The 12,114-nt window shown below is 42.2% G+C and overlaps 1 long non-coding RNA gene across 1 annotated transcript in view; it reads right to left on the bottom strand.

Annotated features, from left to right (window-relative positions):
- LOC129057758 (uncharacterized) overlaps positions 1-12,114 on the bottom strand; it is a 226,882-nt gene that overhangs the window by 92,076 nt on the left and 122,692 nt on the right. The window contains exon 3 of the long non-coding RNA XR_008522512.2: positions 587-745. This is a non-coding gene — a long non-coding RNA (uncharacterized LOC129057758). The remainder of the gene's footprint in view (positions 1-586; positions 746-12,114) is intronic.

The following is a 12,114-nucleotide window of genomic DNA, read 5'->3' as shown; positions in this document are numbered from 1 at the left end:
GCTTTATTGAGGTACAACTGACAAATAAAACTATGAATTTAAGATGTACAACATGGTGATTTGATGTATGCTTATACTGTGAAATGGTTATCACAATCAAGTTTGTTAACACAGCCATTACCTCACATAAATACCTTTTTTTGGTGGAAACATTTATCATGCACACTCTTAGCAAATTTCAAGTAAACAATACAATATTGTAAACTGTCATTACCATGCTGTGTATTAGAGCCCCAGAGCCCATTCATCTTATAACTAGAGTCTATATTCCCTGACCAACATCTCCTCATTTCCCCCAATCCCAGAGAGCAGAAACCACCCTTTACTCTCTGCTTCCGTAAGTTTGATTTTGGTCTTGGAGCCAAGAGATGAGTCAGACATTGCTGGCTTCCAGGCAACCACAGAAAAGAGACATGAACAGAGGGGCAACCTCTGTTAGGTGAGATAAACAGAGGCACAATCCTAATTTATTTTGGACTTTCTCATCTGTTCCTTTCTCCTCACTTTTTCCCATTCAGAAAGTCTCCTCTCTGGTTGATGGTCTATTCTTTACACCCTACCTGTGTCAGCAAACAGTACATCTTACCTTCCAGGTCATGGTGGCCTCCAACTAAACAGCGTAAACTCAACCAGTTGGATTTCTGACTTTCCTGCAGGACTCTGGGAAACAAAAGAAGTCTTGAGCCTATTCCCTTTCTTCTTTCTCCCAAACATGATAGTACACTAGGTGGTTGCTTTCTTCTTCCTTTGATAGATTTTCAAAACATAAAAAAAAAGCAAATGGAGGCTGTGATTAGTTAAGAGATGTGCCCACATTTTCAGAACTAGTAAGTGAAAGTTGGGACTTTGCCCAGTCTGCCAGCCAGCTAAGCCCACGGGTCTCCTGCTCTCACAGGTTGTTGGCTCAACAATCCCTAGAGGCAAAAGCCCACACAATGAAGACCTGCGACAAGACCCTGTCTCCTAGGAGTCAGCTGCTTTGTCCTCAGGGTGTCCTTGGGTGAGGTGGTACCTTACCTATGTGAAGCCAAGAAAAAAGAAGAGACAAAAGAGAGCAGTTTGCTACTGCAATGGTGAGGAGAAAATGTACAGATTGGGGGAAACAGTAAATCCAGTATCAGGCTACTCTGGGGGATTCATGTCCCATTCCCTTCCCTTCACAGTTCCACATTCCAGACTTGTATGTGAAGATAAGCTGCTTTTCCTCCTCAAATGCATATGTTAAATGTGTTTCACATACACACACACACACTGCAGTTGCTATGGGAACCATCCTGGAGAATTTCCTGTCTTTTATGCAATTAAAATTTCACCCTCACATCTTCTTGAAGTGGAATACACTTTCATTCACAAGAGGACAGTAAGAAAAAGGTCTCCTGATGAGTTTCATTTCCAATGAGCAAGCTGAATTTCTCCAAATCAGATCATCTTCCAAGAGACTCCCAGCACACTGGCAATCATCGAATTAGTCCTAATTAATGTTCAGGCGAGCATACAATGCTCAGGCACTGAGTGAGCCTCTCTCCCCTCTTGGCTCTGCAAACTACAGCTTCCCTGCTTCCTCTCAGAGACCCTCTAAAAGTCTCTTCACCTTCCTGGGCCTCTACCAGCCATCTGTGGCAGACCAGAAAGATGGCGGAGCAAATGCCCATTAATTCAAGGCTGCAGGAATTCTGCCATTGTGACAATTCTCACAGGGCTCTACTCCAGTTAACCTTCCCTCTCTCAGTGGAGAAGGAGGCTTGCAAATGACTCTTGTTAATACATTAATGTAAGATAGCCAACTATTTCGAAACACTGCGGAGGAGTCCATTTACAAACCTAACCTGGGAATTGCCAAGTCAGCATATAGAAGGACCGCTTGAGCCTATGTACAGATAAAAATCAGTTTTATCTGATACGGTTTGGCTCTGTGTCCCCACCCAAATCTCCATGTCGAATTGTAATCCTAATGTGTTGGAACAGAGGCCTGGTGGGAGGTGATTGGGTCATGGGGGCGGATTTCCCCCTTGCTGTTCTGGTGATAGTGAACGAGTTCTCAGGAGATCTGGTTGTTTAAAAGCCATGTAGCATTTTCCCATTCGCACGCTCTCTCTTGCTCCGCCATGGGAAGACACGCTTGCTTCCTCTTCACCCTCCACCATGATTATAAGTTTCCTGAGGTCTCCCCAGCCATGCCTCCTGAACAGCCTGTGGAACTGTGAGTCAAACTTCTTTTCTTTGTAAACTACCCAGTCTTAGGTAGTTCTTCATAGCAATGTGAGAATGGACTAATACATTATCTATTAATTTATCTATTAATTAGTTCATTGGGTTGGAAGCAAAAGACCTAAATTTATATCTCATTTGCAGTATTTACTGCCTATGTGCTCCACAAATGTTCAAAATTCCTTGAGCCACACATTTCTCATCTGGAAAACAGGGCTAACAATGCATAGGGTAGTGTATACCAGATGATGTGGTAAATGACAAATGACAGTGTGAACTTTGCAAATTGCAGAATGTACATGTAAGTTGGTTTTATTGAAGTTATTGCCAATAAGGCCAAGTTCATATACAACTTGCCTGCCAAACTGTGAGTGAAAAATCACAGTTCACTTTATTATTTTATTACTTAAAAATGTTTTTAGTGAGTGACGAATATCAGGGCACATGTACATGTGGGCGGTGAGATTGCCATGAAAGTAGGCACCATGCTGGCTTCATCTCACTCGGCTGGGATCAAACCTTTCTTATCAATTCCTTAAAGCAGGATAACTTCCCTGTATCTGAAAGTAAAGTGCTTAGGCTTCACTGAAAAAACAAAAGCCAACCACTTAGAACGAGATACTCCTGGGTAACTCTGGACTAGTCAGTTTTCAATACATAAAACCACTCTTTCTGCTACTTAACCCAGTTTTGCAGATAGGCATAAAAATGAGCCAATGTCTTAGAGAAGATGGGAGCCTGAACTTGCTCCTCAGAATGCAGGAACACAAGTCTGCTGAGGACAGAAAATATACATGAAAGCCCTAGCACATTGACCAAGAGACTAGTCATAGATGATTGCAGTTGCTATGACCTAAACTGAAACGGATTATTTTCCAAAGTTTATGTCCCGCCTACCTCCTGTGGACTCAGCTGCTCTCAGGTAATATGACTGTAATGAATGCTTCCAAGAAATTGTGAGGGAGCTGGTGATGTATATTTAATACAGAGAGGTGAAGGATGATAAACAAACTGCATTTCTAATTTTCTCTCTGATGAGGATGTTCTACAAAGGCAAGCGGTGTACAAAGCATTTGAGATGGCTCAAGCCCAATGACAGTAGTGATCAGGCCCCTGCTTGAGAGAGGCCACTATGTGCCAGACACACCTGGGCACTTGGCAGTCATGTTCTCACAGCACCTTCAGAAGGGCCTGGCAAGCTAAGAATTCCTCTTGCCATTTTATAGACAAAGTAACTAAGGTGCAGAGAGGGTGAACGACACATCACACAGCCAGTACATGATGGGAACAGACATAGGCATGAGCGTGTCTGAGTCCAGGACAGCACAGCACCCCTCCCACAGGCAGGACTGGGAAGAAGGAATTCCAGTAGTCATTGTCCTAACAATGTTCAAATAGCATAGGCTTGATGACATGTTATGAATTTCCAGAAAAATTTAATGCCCTTATGAGGAACACAAGGTCGATGGAAGAATCATTGAGTGATCTCTCTACTATTGAACTATCTACTTCCCAGACCTTTCCTTCGCCAGGATTTTCACATATATACATATATACAAAGAGAGAGATATGTTATATACATATGTATGTTATATACATGTATATACATTACACACACACACAGCTATTTCAGTGCTACATGTGATTTTATATATATAACAGCCACACATTTGCTGGCTATTCCAAAATCATTTATTGAATATCTCCTATATATAATGTAAGATATTAGACTTATTAGGTGATAAAAAGATGATTACAACTCAGTTCTTATCCTCATGGATTTCAGAGACTAGCAGGAGAAAACCTACATACTCAGATTACAAATATAGTTATATTACAATAGTTACAATGCTACAACATAGTAAATGTCAAATCAAATTATAATTTGACATATCATATATATATAATACTCTAACACAGTATTGTGTCCGGAATTGGTGGGTTCTTGGTCTCACTGACTTCAACAATGAAGCCGTGGACCCTCGCGGTGAGTGTTACAGCTCTTAAGGTGGCGCGTCTGGAGTTTGTTCCTTCTGATGTTCGGATGTGTTCGGAGTTTCTTCCTTCTGGTGGGTTCGTGGTCTCGCTAGCTCAGGAGTGAAGCTGCAGACCTTCGCAGTGAGTGTTACAGCTCATAAGAGCAGTGTGGACCCAAAGAGTGAGCAGTAGCAAGATTTATTGCAAAGAGCCGAAGAGCGAAAGAACAAAGCTTCCGCAGTGTGAAAGGGGACCAGAGCAGGTTGCCACTGCTGGCTCGAGCAGCCTGCTTTTATTCTCTTATCTGGCCCCACCCACATCCTGCTGATTGGTAGAGCCCAGTGGTCTGTTTTGACAGGGCACTGATTGGTGCATTTACAATCCCTGAGCTAGACACAAAGGTTCTCCACGTCCCCACCAGATTAGCTAGATACAGGGTGTCCACACAAAGGTTCTCCAAGTCCCCACCAGAGTAGCTAGATACAGAGTGTCGATTGGTGCATTCACAAACCCTGAGATAGACACAGGGTGCTGATCGGTGTGTTTACAAACCTTGAGCTAGATACAGAGTGCCGATTGGTATATTTACAATCCCTGAGCTAGACATAAAGGTTCTCCAAGGCCCCACCAGAGTAGCTAGATACAGTGTTGATTGGTACATTCACAAACCCTGAGCTAGACACAGGGTGCTGATTGGTGTGTTTACAAACCTTGAGCTACATACAGAGTGCCGATTGGTGTATTTACAATCCCTGAGCTAGACATAAAGGTTCTCCAAGGCCCCACCAGAACAGCTAGATACAGAGTGTGGATTGGTGCATTCACAAACCCTGAGCTAGACATAAGGGTTCTCCAAGGCCCCACCAGAACAGCTAGATACAGAGTGTCGATTGGTGCATTCACAAACCCTGAGCCAGACACAGGGTGCTGATTGGTGTATTTACAATCCCTGAGCTAGACATAAAGGTTCTCCACGTCCCCACCAGACTCAGGAGCCCAGCTGGCTTCACCCAGTGGATCCCTCACCCGGGCTGCAAGTGGAGCTGCCTGCCAGTCCGGCGCCGAGCGCCTGCACTCCTCAGCCCTTGGGCAGTCGATGGGACTGGGCGCTGTGGAGCAGGGGGCAGCACTCATTGGGGAGGCTCGGGCCGCACAGGAGCCCACGGAGCGGGTGGGAGGCTCAGGCATGGCAGGCTGCAGGTCCCGATCCCTGCCCCGTGGGAAGGCAGCTAAGGCCCGGCGAGAAATCGAGCGCAGCGCCAGTGGGCTGGCACTGCTGGGGACCCAGTACACCCTCCGCAGCTGCTGGCTTTGAGGGTTTATTCTGTCCTAGGCTCTGTTTTAAATGCTAAATAGAAATTGTAAAAAAGCAAGCCATACCTGATTGCTCTTCACATGGGCTCCGGCCGCACAGGAGCCCATGGAGGGTCGCGGGGGAGGCTCAGGCATGGCGGGCTGCAGGTCCCGAGCCCTGCCCCGTGGGAAGGCAGCTAAGGCCCAGCGAGAAATTGAGCACAGCAGCTGCTGGCCCAGGTGCTAAGCCCCTCACTGCCTGGGGCCGATGGGGCCGGCCGGCTGCTCCGAGTGCGGGGTCCGCCGAGCCCACGCCCACCCGGAACTCGCGCTGGCCCGCAGGCACCGCGAGCAGCCCCGGTTCCCGCCCGCGCCTCTCCCTCCACACCTCCTCGCAAGCTGAGGGAGCCGGCTCCGGCCTTGGCCAGCCCAGAAAGGGCCTCCCACAGTGCAGCGGCGGGATGAAGGGCTCCTCAAGTGCCGCCGAAGTGGGAGCCCAGGCAGAGGAGGCGCTGAGAGCGAGCGAGGGCTGTGAGGACTGCCAGCACGCTGTCACCTCTCAGTATCAAGTATTTTAAAATGCTCAAGCCATTCAGAGGAGAGAGAAATTAATTTCCAGAGCAGAAGTCAAGGCAGGCATTTGGGGATGCAGCATTTCTTCTGGGCTTTTAGGACATGAATGTTGGTAAGGGGAAGGAGATAGTGTAGGTGGAAGATGCCGATTCTATACTCCATGTGCTTTGAATGATCAAAGAGTGTCTGGATTGGTGAAGATGATCTGGCAGTTGCTTATATTCTTGTGTTTATTTGCCCACTCATGCTTTTGATAAATACACACGGAGTGCTTATCGAGTGCCAGGTGTGGTTCTAGGTACTGCGAACACAGCAACAAACCAACCCACTCATAAAACTTACATCCCAACACCAAGAAGACAGAAGAACAAATTCATTCTGCATCTCCCAGTTATCAAAGCTATGAAGAAGAATAAACAGGTAAAGGGAAGAGAGGGAGAATTGTAGCATTTTATGTAAACGGACTGGGGGAGGTCTCTCATTCTCTCTTTAAAGGTGAGCCACTGTGTAGCTCCTTGAGAGTGAGGGGACGAAGGGTCTCGAGCCTCCTCCTCCTCTGAGCCTGAGCCCAGCCAAGAGATCTCTGAGCTTTTCTGACAGAACAGCTTCTCAGAAGTCATTACCACTTTGTCACTTTTTTGAATTAGGCTCTAACCAACCAGGGGCAAAATATTTATGGCAAGACAGTCTTGGCTGTTAAAAAGCAAATCACATTAAAGCACCTGATATTTCAAGTTCTCCACTGGATTCGTTTTAATTAGAATGCTCTCTCGCTCCTGAAAGATAAATGCAGGACACAGTATCAGAAAATCGGCTTTACTCTAGTGACTCGTGCAAGATAAATCAACTTGAGAAACTCTCAGTTGTTTTCAGACATCTATTTTTTAAATGCCATAAAAAAATTGGACATACTTTAAAATATTTTTAGGCCACTGGAATCTATAACATTTAAGAGCGTGTCTCAGAGCCAAGGATTCAAATGCACAATCTTGCATTATCTTCACAAATTGGATTCCTGGCCTCTGGTCACTAATAAACTTAGTCTCCTTCAACGTAGAAAATCGTTTCTTTACTATCCAGTTCATTTAGCAGAGCATCAGTGTTTGTCCCTTTTTCACTTGTATTTTCTGATTTGATGCCAAATGTTTAAAATAAATGATATCTAGACCTACAAATCTATGCAAACAGTTTACAGTTTCGGGAAATTTTTAAAAATAGCATTCAATTAGAATTAAGGAAAAGTTTTGGCACACAAATCATGTTTTCAATATTTTTATCATTACATTTTCCTGATTTTTATATTTGTTTCAACATTGTACACAAGAATCCTTGATACTTTCCCCCAAACTGGCAAGTGATGATTTATTACCTGCCAAACGGTGAGTGAGGAAACAGTTACCCTTTGTTTTTAAGACAGAGTCTCACCTTTTGTCCAGACTGGGGTGCAGTGGCACGATCATGGCTCATGGCAGCCTCAACCACCAGGCTCATGTCATCCTCCCACTTCAGCCTCCCAAATAGCTGAGACAATAGGCGCACACCACCACTCCCAGCTGATTTTTTTTTTTTTTTTTTTTTATAGAGACAGGGTTGTGCCATGTTGCTCAGGCTAGCCTCGAACTCGAACTTCTGGACTCAAGCGATCCACCCCCCTTGGCTTCCCTAAGTGCTGGGATTATAGGTGTGAGCTACCAGACCCAGCAACAGTTACTTTTAATTAAGACTTTAAAAAGTGTTTTCAAGGATCAGTGAGTGACAGATATCATACATTGTATTATATGGTGAAGTTTATATTTTGAATAGTAAAACTATATTAATAAGGTTGTCAGGATATGGATTCCTTAGGAAAAGCTGGGAGAACTTCCTGCCAGGAGTCAGCTTAACACCCAAACTGACAACAATTAAATATTGTTTCACTCAGACGTGCTGCAACCTGTATTATGAATTTTGGCAAGTCTAAGTTACTTGTGCTTATAAAATAAAATCCTTAAAACCAAATTTTTAAAAATTTTTATTTTATCATGGTGAGAATACTTAACACAAAACCTACCACCTTAACAGATTTTTAAATGTGCACATGGGTATTGTTCTCTATAGGCATGATATTACACAGTAGACCTCTAGAATGTGTTCATCTTGCATAACTGAAATTGTACACCTGTTGATTAGCAACTCCCCTTACTCGCTCCCCAACATCTCTGGCAGCCACCATTCCATTCTGTTGCTTCTATGAGTTTGACTATTTTGCATACTCATATTTTAAAGGGGGAGGATTATTTATTTGGAAGAGCGATTCATTTAGTTAGTCATTTACACAATGCACTAGTCCTTTTCATCATTTTACTTTATAGTCAGAATAACTCTGGGAGATGGGCATTATTTCAAAGGTTAAGTGACTGCCCCAGGCCATGGCCACATGAGTGGCAAAAGCCAGACTGGAGCCCAGGAAATTCTGACTCAAAGGCAGAGGGGGCTTGTCCCTGCACTGCTGTTTCATTGGGAATGTAAAGGCAAAATATGGACCAGAGTTCCAGTGGCATTTCTTTCATCCAGATTCTCTTATCAAAGAAAGCTTGGCTGCCTACCTGCTAGAATTTAAGAAAATGTATGACCCTAAACAAGCCTCAACAAGAGTTGAGAACACTGCACAACTCTCAGGAGACTATTTACTTCCATATTGCAGCTACCTGGTACCAGGCAGTGTGATAGCTTGAACCACAATGTGGTAGTTTTCACAGGAAGTAAGGAACTTACTATACTTCTGTAAACATGGAAATCCTTTGAAATATTTGAGTGAGCAGTAATGTGATGAGGGTATTGCTTTTAGGAGTAATTCTAGCAACATGTGAAGGATGGTTAGACCAGAGGTAAGGGAGACTAGTTTGAAGCCAATCCAAGATGAAAAGGCAAAGAACATGAAAAACACAAATAACATCAAGAAACATATGTGGTAATGAACTTGGTAAAATACTGTGTTTTAATAGTGACTCAATAAGTTTACATGAAATGAACATAGAGTTTTTAATTTAAATTAGCAGAGTTCAAAAATAAGAATATCTAGTGCTAATGAGCACGTATTATAATAGAAAAAAATCACAGTCCTTCCAAGAAACAAATTGTCAGCCTTTATCAAGAACTTATCATATTGTTTGATGAAGAAATTCTGCCTTTGAAAATTGATTCAAAGGAATTCTCCAGAAGCCAGAAAAGAAGTTTTATGCACAATGATGTTCATTATGGCATTTTTTATGAGAGTGAAAAAAGGGAAAACACCTAGGTATTAATGGGGTATGTTTACTGTGTCACCTCTATTTAAGGCATTATTATAAAGCTATTAAAATATATAATTATTAAGATGGTTTTACTAAATAATAACTGAAAAAAATATTAATTGTATACACAATATGATTACAACTATGCTTTAAAAATGAAATCTATGCTAGCATAAAATATGAAGGATTCCCATGAAAAGGTCAAAGGTGATTTCTGTTTGGTGATAAGATTAAAGTCAATACTTTATTCTTCTTTCTACGTTCCTATATAAAAATAAGCTTTATTTAATACATAACTATTCATTTACAATCAAAAATACAATTTTTAAAATGTCTCTCCCAACTTTCCAAGCACTTGCTTTGCAAACTCAGATGTCCAAAGAAGCCAACTGGTTATGCATGTCCAGCCATCAGCAGTACTTAGGACAGGCCAGCAGGTACCTTCAGGTTCGTACATGCTAGCTTGTCCCAATGAGCTTTCTGAGTTTACTAATCCTCACTGCTGCGGGAAGAGGTTTGTGGTTATTGTTCTGTTTCTGACTTTCATTTGTATTTCCTCTACTCCCTGATGTTGGTCATGAGCCTCCACTTAGGATCTACTTAAAACATCATTAAACACTATTTAGTCCTTCTTTGTCATCATTAAGGTAGACATTAAGTCAGAAATTCTTAACCACCCCAGAGGACCTTGGACATGATGCCAAGCAAGGACACAGGACCATATATCATTTCACTTTGCTTTTCACCAGGGGCATTTTTAATACATGTGCTGATTTTCATCTTCATAGAATTTGAACTAATTTTAAAACTAAATTATCCGGATATACTAGGTGAGGCAATTATCTAAGGCCAGGCACTGAGTGCCACCATGGTCTTTTTTTCCCACATAATGGGTAATTCCACTTAGAAATCAGCAGTGGCTGCTGAGACTCATTCAGTGACATGCTGTTTGATAGGTAGGAAGCCAATTCTGTCAATGTTTTTGATTTTCCCCCTTAATGTTTGTTTCATTTATTGATGATTTTTAAATTCAAGCATATCTTAGAATTTGCCATCCTTTGCTTTCTTGATTTTTAAACTTATGCTGTTTATTTGAAAGAAGTGAAGATTTGTTTTATTGCAGTCCTTTTTCTTATGAACGGTTTTTTTTTCCTTGTGAACTACATATTTTACCAGAAATCAGTATGTAGACTTAGTGTAAAGGTCCTTGTTAATAGCTTGAGCTCTATCCCAGATTGTCTGAGCTTCTAATCTCATCAGATTGTCATCTGGGAAACTGTGATTCTTTCTTTTTAGTGGAGAGTGCGTTGACCAAAAAAGATCTCCATCCAACTCCAGATATCAAGCCTGGCTCTCACTGGGATGATAGTAAAGGCTAAAGACCATTAAGTAACAAAATGTGTTGAAAATGAAAAGAGCTTGGATTTTGTCATTTGATCTAAGTTCAAATCCCAGCTCCACAATTTAGTATACTGCACGATTTTAATAGTTACTTAAGCTTCCCAAAGTTCAGTTCCCAGCTCTGTAAAATGCAGATAATAATACCTAACTTAAGAGCTATCATGAAGATTTACAAAATAATGTTTTGAAAGTGATAAAAACAAAATAACATGACATAATTTGGTCCCTCCATCTTAGGAAGATGTCGCTATGCAACAGATGTTCCAACCTGGACTCCCACTGACAATTTCCCTATTAGCCATGGCAACAACTTCCAACAGTTATGGCTCCAAAGTGTCACTCTCAACAGCAATGACAACCCACAGAGGTGATTACACCCAGAAACAGCCTTCAGCAGTGGCAATGCCAAACAGCTATTGCCACTGAAGAGTCTGCACAGAGCCTCATCATCTACTCCCTGGGTTCCTTAGTCACAGAGACCCCGCTAAGTTCTGTCTCTCCAGAACACAAAGTACACCACTGTTATGTGCTACAGGATGCTACCAAAGACCCATTCCTCTTGGAGTTAATTCACTAGATTAATATTGATGCATCTCCCGTTCTCTCCCATGGTTCCCTGATGCCAATCCAAGTCTGTGACATAACGTCTCACTCCAAGTGGCCTCTCCAAGGTCCATTCACTCCTGGAAGTGCACTTAGGTAACCAGGGACTTGACCAGAACCTACAATTCCCTTTCTCATGTCCCTTCCAGAAGGCACTATCTAATTAACATAAATGGTGCCTCAGAAATCACTCTGGAGAGCCCCTCATTCCTCAAGGTATAGACACCTCTGATCGGGGCTACTTGCTTACCTGTGTACCATGATTTCACTTTCTATCATGATAATTAAATGCCACTCTCCTTAAACTTATTTAAAAAAGTAAGTGAAATCAGGTACACATTGTTTTATTTTCACTCCTTGCCCTAAAGAATAGCAGGAAAGCACACACAGCCAGATTGGGTATTTAAATCTTTCTAGTAGCAAAAATAAATAAATTAAAATTTTAAAAGCACTTATATGGGTCTAGGTATTCCCATCTCATAGTTTAAAAAATATATCTCATTTATTGGTCCTTTTGATCCTCATAAAATTCCTGTTAATCAGTTCAGGCATTTTAATTTAATAAGTGAAAAAACTGAGGATTACCAAATTAAAGTGATTTTCCCAAGGCCATCTAACCAGTGACAATCGGAATCAGCCTCTGGGTCTCATTCAGGTTTGACTCTGAGTCCAGTGCTCTCCTCAATGCACTAATAGCTGTGAGAATGTTGAACTACCATCAAGAATGACCTTTGGTAAGTGACAAATGTCATAAATTCTGATAAGTAAAAATATCGCCCCTTGTTTC

The sequence above is a fragment of the Pongo abelii genome, chromosome 12 (assembly GCF_028885655.2).
Source record: "Pongo abelii isolate AG06213 chromosome 12, NHGRI_mPonAbe1-v2.0_pri, whole genome shotgun sequence".
Lineage (NCBI taxonomy): Eukaryota > Metazoa > Chordata > Mammalia > Primates > Hominidae > Pongo > Pongo abelii.
The sequence above is the reverse complement of the archived record's forward strand: the minus strand, read 5'-3'. Positions and strand labels throughout refer to the sequence as shown.